The sequence below is a fragment of the Salvia miltiorrhiza genome, chromosome 3 (genome assembly GCF_028751815.1).
Source record: "Salvia miltiorrhiza cultivar Shanhuang (shh) chromosome 3, IMPLAD_Smil_shh, whole genome shotgun sequence".
In the NCBI taxonomy this organism is placed as follows: Eukaryota; Viridiplantae; Streptophyta; class Magnoliopsida; order Lamiales; family Lamiaceae; genus Salvia; species Salvia miltiorrhiza.
Window position 1 is genome coordinate 2,749,322 of NC_080389.1, and position 7,673 is coordinate 2,756,994.

The following is a 7,673-nucleotide window of genomic DNA, read 5'->3' on the forward strand; positions in this document are numbered from 1 at the left end:
ATTCATAATAAAAGCAAATCTCAAGTCACAAGAAAACATAAATAAAGATATAGAGAGATAGAGATTCATAGACAAATCCTATAATCTTGATCTTCAATCATGTGGTCTTGATGAGCTCCTTTCCAAGTCTTCCCCTTCTTTATTTGATTTTGGTGTTGTTCTTGTGTGGAAGAGAGAAAATGGAAGAAATGGAGGCTTAGGGTTTGAAATTGGAGTGTTAGGGAAGATGAAAATGTGTGGGAATGGTGAATGATGTGTGGTATGAGAAAAAAGAGGAGGAAAAGTGAGTTTTGGGGCTAAAAATCCCGTCTGGGCCCACAAAAACGCACAATTCCGCCTTTTGACCGCGGTCACGGCCGTGACCGCGGTACAGGACCGTGGGAGAGCTTTTGGAGAGGGACCGCGGTCAGGCCTGCGGCCGCGGCCCGGATCGCGGGTGCCGTCTGGCATTCTGGACGATTTTGGAGCAGAGGCCCGCGGTCGGGCCCGTGACCGCGGCCCGGACCGCGGGGTACTGGGCTCTGTGCGCAGTCCGCTTGTTTTGCTCCGTTCTCCCTCGTCCGGACTCGGATTTGGTCGCCGTTTGCGCTCACGGATTCCTCTCGAGACGTACTTCAGTCTCATGTCTTCAAAATCCTCCAATTAACCCTTGATGTTTCCTGAAATTACTCCAAAACTACACCAAGGCATCAAATCTTCATAAAACTAAATATTCGGGCACAAACAAGCATTCACAAGCAAAACATGAAGGGAAATGACAACAAAACATGTGGAATTGAGGTATGAAAACCATGTTTGTCAACCCCCCAAACTTAAAGCGTTGTTTGTCCCCAAACAACAAAGAGAAGAGAAATAAAAGATAACGAACATATGAGAATGAATTGGTGTCATTTCAAGGGCTTCAAATTTTTCAAAAATCTTTCAAAAGTGCATCACAAGTAGAAATGCATTCCAAGAAGTCACAAGTGATAATGAGTTCCAACATTATAGCCTCCAAGCTTGAATCCTCACAAATGTGGATGTTTCAATGGTGCACTCAACTCTCAAGTGTTTAGATTGGACGTGTTTGCACTCAAATTGAATCATGTATGCAATCTACCATAGGCTTTCCATTTATCCTAACTCTCTATACTTCAACGTGTTATAAATAATGATCAACAAGGGCTTTCATAAGGTTGTAATGAGAGCTCTTTGGTGAGGTGATGTGTTTTTAGGCAAATGACTCATATCCCACAATCTAACAATCACAATGAACAAGTCAAACCATTTCTCTTTTCTAATCAACCAAAAACCAAAATCCCCACATTTCTTCTTTTCACCCTTAGTGATACTTATCATGATATGATTCAAAAGGCAAATCACTCCCCTTTATACTATTTTATTTCAACATTTCTTTTTTGCTTTCTTTTTCTTTTCTTTTCTTTTCTTTTATTTGGGAGCTCATAGGGGACTAGTGATTTTCACTCAATCAAAATTAGACAAGTAATTTCAATCATTTCCCAAACATTTTCATCAAAGCAACCACTAACAATCTAGGTTCTACCCCTTTATCATTAGTTAATTCAAAGAAAAGCTACGAGGCACAAATGGGGTAAACTAGGATCATATGAGAATTTGGACACAATTTGAGTTAAGTGGCTAACAAAGATGGCCTTAAATCACTTCAATATTAACAACACATCTACTTTTATTTTCAAGAGAGGACTCATGGCAAGTTCTAGAGACCAACATACATGCTCAATTGATTTACACTCAAGAACAAAATGAGATTGTAATTGGATGACAATCAAGGGCTCAATTCTCACAAGCTCATTTTATTTGCAAGCTCTTGGAGGTAAAATATTTAGCTCATTTGTCACAAGTTCAAACTCTACATGCAAAATCAACAAGTGAAACACAACAATTTTTTTTAAAAAACAACATTCATATCATAAGCCCAACACACATTTCATCCAACTCATGTTTTTCAACAATCAAGCTCAAACACAAAAGACAAGGAAAAGCTACAAAAAAAAAAAAATCGAGACACAATCTCATTATTTGAAAACTAAACTAACTAAATAAATAAACAACGGATAAACGAGATAAGTAACCCATCTTCACCCTCCCCCCAAACTTATTTCACACAAAGGAAAAATAAATTTGGATGAAGGAAAAAATGGTTACTTGTCTCGTACTCACAAACGAGGTGGATGCTTAGGCGGTGGCCATTTCTCATCAAATTTGCATGCTCCATCCACCGCGACCCAAAAATATGGTGGCTTTGCAATTCTTGAGACATCTCGGGCGTCATGATAATCTCGTTCACCATCTAGAGTACCACCACACTCTAATAATTCCTTATTAGACAAATCAAAGTGAAAATCAAAAGATGAAGATAAATAAAAGTGAAAGAAGCAAGCCTTCATAGAATCGCCCATGTCGAGGTAAGGATCGACAAAATTTTTGATTTTGTATTCTTTAAAGCTTATGAAATCTTCATCTTTTTGGAATTGTAGAGGTTGCATTGGAAAAGTTGGGCTCTCGACTTCAAGGGGTTTGGAGAATTGATCCTCATCTTCTTCATACTCTTCTTCAACTTCTTGAGGCTCTTCACTTAGCATCGGCATTGGTTCCTCATACAAGGTTCTATTCCGTAGGCTAATGGTCATGCACAAATCATCAATTCGCTTTTGATTTTTCATAGTGGTAGCCAAAGACCTCCTTTGCTCATCTAGCATAACCTCCGATTTTGCTACACTTTTTTCTATCCAAGCTTGTGTAGCTATGAAGCATTGTAGGAGATTGTCTTTCGAATTCGATTTCTCCTCTTGATAGTATCGATTTCCCCCTTGGAAGCATTCTTGAGTGGAATAAGAATTTTCATAATTTCAACTATTGAAATGGTCCTCATACTCCAATGGTGATTGCCACTCCATGGCATTGCACCCCATGTCATAAAAGTCACCATATGAAGGTGTTGGTTCACTACAAAAAATCAGCGGATTAGCGACGGAATTTTCCGTCGCTAAAAATAAAAATTCTGTCACTAAAAGTCGTTAACGACGGAATAGCGACAGATTTATTCCGAATCTAGATTCATGGTCGCTAGCAAAAATAGCGACGGAAAAGTATTCTGTCGCTAGTTTTAACGACGGACTAACGACGGCTTTTTCCGTCGTTAAAAAAAATTATGGTTGTTTGGTTGTCTATATTTAACTACGGATTAACGACGAAAAATTCCGTCGCTAACAGCGACAGAATTTTTTCCGTCGCTAGCAGCGACAGAAAATTCCGTTGTTAGTCCGTCGCTAAACGACAATAAATTACTTAGCTACGGAATTTTCCGTCGCTAAAAGCAACAATTTTGTGAATATTTTTCTTTTATTTATATATGAGTATTTAACACGTTAACACACTGTAATGCAATCTCTACAACAACATATAAACCTCGAATAATCTCATATTATAATAATTCATAAAAATCTAACAAAATATCATATGTTCAATCTCCAACATAACAACAATTTATAGTACTAATTTAACCATGTATAAAATGGAACGTGAAAGGATCAAGTGTTTTACAATTAAAGAAACATTGACAATGGATGTTTTGATCATGTTTCTCTGCTTGGTCTCAGACTCCTCTAGTTTTTCCATCCACGTCTCGATCAAGCCCATATCTAAATGCCATTCATGTAGTCGTGGAAGATCTGGTTTTGCTGCATCACTATATCCACTCATTTGTTTCCCTTTCCTTCATCCTCATTCAAGATGCAGTTTCTAAAATCGTCAACCATTCGAGGCAATCCATCTCGTAACTAAACTTTGGGCTGCCAGTTGAGAAGATCCTTTGCTTATATCTGGCTTCCTCTTGTGAGGATCATCAACAGTGTTTGGTGTGAATTCTATTGAGGCGATTGATGGTTTCTTTCACAACCTCAACTTTGCAGAAAAATAAAACCTTACCGAAAATAGAAGGAAATGTCATCAAAAGAGAATAAACATTATCCAGGATAGGACAAACCTCAGCAAGCTCCAACATGGTAAACTCTCCTGGATTACCCAAATTGAACGGCCCTACATGCTCACCTTCCATCAAAGTCACCAATCCATCGACCTGACATCCATAAAACGATACATACATCATATATACATGGATCTGTTTTTTACAGCACATTGCACAAATGGATGATTTACTTCATCTCCATATTCTTCGTCACCATAATATGTAAACCGTTTTGATTATATAGTTCAGGGTCTTTATAACAAAATTCAACATATAAGGGGGTCGCTTATACTACAAATATAAACATTGTGTTAGAAAACACTCTGTTCTGTTGGAAATCAGAACAGAGTTTGGACAAAATGTCTAAACATAATTAGAAAAATAGAATCAATTCTAAGTAAATCCAACATCTGAATCTTATTTATTACAGTTAACTAAATGCGTAGTTATATTATTATTAACTATAGCTCAACTACAACCAGAAACAACTCTTATTTCAAATGTGGTTGTCTACTGATGAGGCATCTCTCATTTCCAAAAGACACTGTTTCTTAATTCTAAATAAAACAATTGACATTGTTACCACGAAAATCATGATAAGTACCTGAATTCTAACTCCCTAACTTTATGTCAGTCTCTTTTAAACATAAAGTGTAAACCTTTTTTCTCTAACTTAATAGTGCCAACAGATATAGCTAGATATACAAAGAATAGATTGAACTATGCATGGGATTTGTAACTTAATGCCACCAGTAGATAATTGAACTAGTTGTACAGAATTTGGATCAGAATCTTGACCTCGACTAGAGATCTCCCAACGGCTCGGTGGTCGACGTCTCTGCCACGTAACACGAGACACTAGCAAGCAAAGGCTCTTCTTAGTATACCTGCATGAAGAATAAGTTCAAGGAGAAACACATTTTCAATTAAATCAATCTACAGATTGAGAGGACATTAGCTAGATTCAGAAGATAGAGCCATTTCAATCAAAGGAAGTATACCCATGACTGCTATGCAAACATGTGTGTACTTGCAAAGGAAGAATAAGTTTAAGTAAACATAGAGCCTAGTCTAAAGACTAAACAAAGACTGCAATATATAAGAATTATTATGAATGCTACCTGCAAAAGACATGTTTTCGACCAGAGAAGTTCAAGGTGTTGGCGGAGGAGATAAGAAGCTGCGACTAGAGAACTTGATCTGCACAGGTAGAAAAATATATATAGACTGTGTATAAGCCATAGCTATCATCATCAAGATCAGGAGGTTGAGGATTTCTGGGAACAATCCCAGGATCAGTTCCAGAAGTGAGAAAGAGAATAACGACGATCTGCAAAGACGGACTAAATCAGAAACTCGTATATTGTAGCTATCTAAGATGTACAGATTTATAATGCATAATTTCTCTAACTGTAGTTCAAACTACAAACTAGAATCAAAGAATTTGCTACTATCAATTGCTCCCCCTAACGTCTAATACATTTCCCACTCTAACAAACAATGTTCTTATGTTTTGGGAGTCATATAGGTGCTGACTTGCACCAGTGTATCTTACACGATCAATAAGCGAGATGTAAATGCATTTTAAATAGCAAGTTATAAAATAGTAGAACTCACATATGCAGTCAGTAAAACTGATGAAACTATGAGAATTATTCCCCCTCCATAGGACAATGTGAGGAAGATAGACTTGATGTCCGGACCAAATATGACTCTGCCATCACAAAAGAATTTCTGCAAGGTATTTAGAAAAAGTAAGTGAAAGGACTCTAGCTCAAGTCAATTGCAATCACATATCATAGATAAACAGTAAAATTGATACCGAATTTATCCACTGCTTAAGTATTATGTCCTAGGGAGTTAAACCATGAACAAAAGTTGCCTTCTTTGTCTACTTTGTAGATGATACTACAGTCTGTTATATTTCTCTAAGCTGTCAACTTAACTCTTCTTGAATTTAGCATACTTATCCCCTAATATAATCAAGCTGTAATAAACGAATGAGATGAAAAGAACACAGTTAGCTATCAAACCATCTCTCTCTTCCTTTCCTGAATAATAGCAGAGTACACAGAATCACATCATCGCCTTCTATAGCTTGTAAAAATTCATATAAATTTCATAAATTCATATAGCTTGTAAGAATTCATATAAATTTCACAAATTTCATACAAATGATGTGCCTGCCCGATACGATGTGCTCTATCTGTAGCTTGTAAGAATTCATATAAATTTCAGAAATTTTTAGATCTAGCTTCTTGCTGCCTAGAATGAGCACTCCAGCTTTTGAAGACGGCGCCGCGGGAGGCGCCGGCGATGCACCAGCGGCGGGCGGAGGCGAGCTGCGAGCCGATGGTCCATTTTCCGGAGAGCGGATCGAAAATGAGCGGCTGAGAGAGGCCGGGGAGGAAGTCGTCGTTGGTGACGGCGATGAGACGAGCTTGCCGGAGGCGAAGATCTGATCGAAAGATGCGAGTTGGAGGGTGTTGGAGAGGTGGTGGTTCTCGGCGGGGAGGAATAGGGCGTAGAGATAGAGAGAGAGATAGAAAATGGGGGAAAGACGGGCGGAGCAAAGGGAAAAAGCCACCGGTTCTTTTTTTCTTTTTAAATTTTAATAATTTAATAATATATACTCCCTCCGTCCGCCAAAATTATGTAAAATGGCTTGGGCACGGGATTTAATAAAATTTGTGATGATTTTGATGTAGTGGAGAAAGGGTCCCACCACTTTATGAGATGTGTGGTTGAGATTGAATTTTGAGTGGGTTTTTTGTAAATAAAAAGTGTTACTAAGGATAAAATATTAAAGAGGATGGTGGGACCATTGCCAAAAAAGGAAAGTGACATAATCTTGGCGGACGCCAAATATAGTAATTTTTACATAATCTTGGCGGACGGAGGGAGTATTTTTTATTTTTAACTACAGAATAATTCCGTCGTTAATATTTAATTATTTGAACAATATATATTTTTTATTTTAACTACGGAATAATTCCGTCGTTAAATTTTGATGATTTAATAATTAAATATTTCTTAATTTTAACTATGGAATAATTCCGTCGTTAAATTTTGATATTTTAAATAATTAAATATTCTTTAATTTTAACTACGGAATAATTCCGTAGTAAACCTTTATGACGGAAATTCCGTCGCTAATTCCGTCGCTAATTGCCGAATATGTAAGTTCTCGTTGATCTGTCGTTAGTCCGTTATAATTTTATGACGGAACTTGATTCCGTCGCTAATTCCGTCGCAATTTGGCTGTTTTTTTGTAGTGGTTGGAACACTCCTTGGAGAGATGATTGTCTATAATTTCTTTTGACTTCTAAAACACGCAACTTAAGTTGCATCAACGCCAATTGTAGTTGGAGTTGCTCAACCAACTCATTCCTTCCATCATCCATTTAATTTTTTTGGTGTCGCTTCTTCGGTTGTGCGGCAATTTTCTCTAGCAAAATTAAATAAACATATAAATAAACTAATAAAAAAAATCTAAATTAGACAAAAACAACTTTTCATAATAAGAAAAGTAAAAATTCAACCAATCCCCGGCAACGGCGCCAAAAACTTGTTCGCTAATATTTTCACTACGCCGCAAGTATACGGTGTAGTTGCAATATAGGGAAGCAAGGTCGTATTCCACAAGGATTAGAAGTCAAATTCTAGTGATTACCTTAAGTCATTA

At 37.3% G+C, this 7,673-nt stretch overlaps 1 long non-coding RNA gene across 2 annotated transcripts; it reads right to left on the minus strand.

Annotated features, from left to right (window-relative positions):
• Positions 1–3,424: 3,424 nt before the first annotated feature.
• On the minus strand, positions 3,425–5,721 carry LOC131017001 (uncharacterized). Of its 2 annotated transcripts, none has more exons than XR_009099306.1 (4): positions 5,606–5,721; positions 5,110–5,188; positions 4,787–4,875; positions 3,425–4,099 (listed from the first exon to the last, which is right to left on the minus strand). It is a non-coding gene; the product is annotated as an uncharacterized LOC131017001 (long non-coding RNA). The 2 variants fall into 2 exon arrangements; XR_009099305.1 differs by having other exon boundaries at positions 5,110–5,318.
• Positions 5,722–7,673: the final 1,952 nt, after the last annotated feature.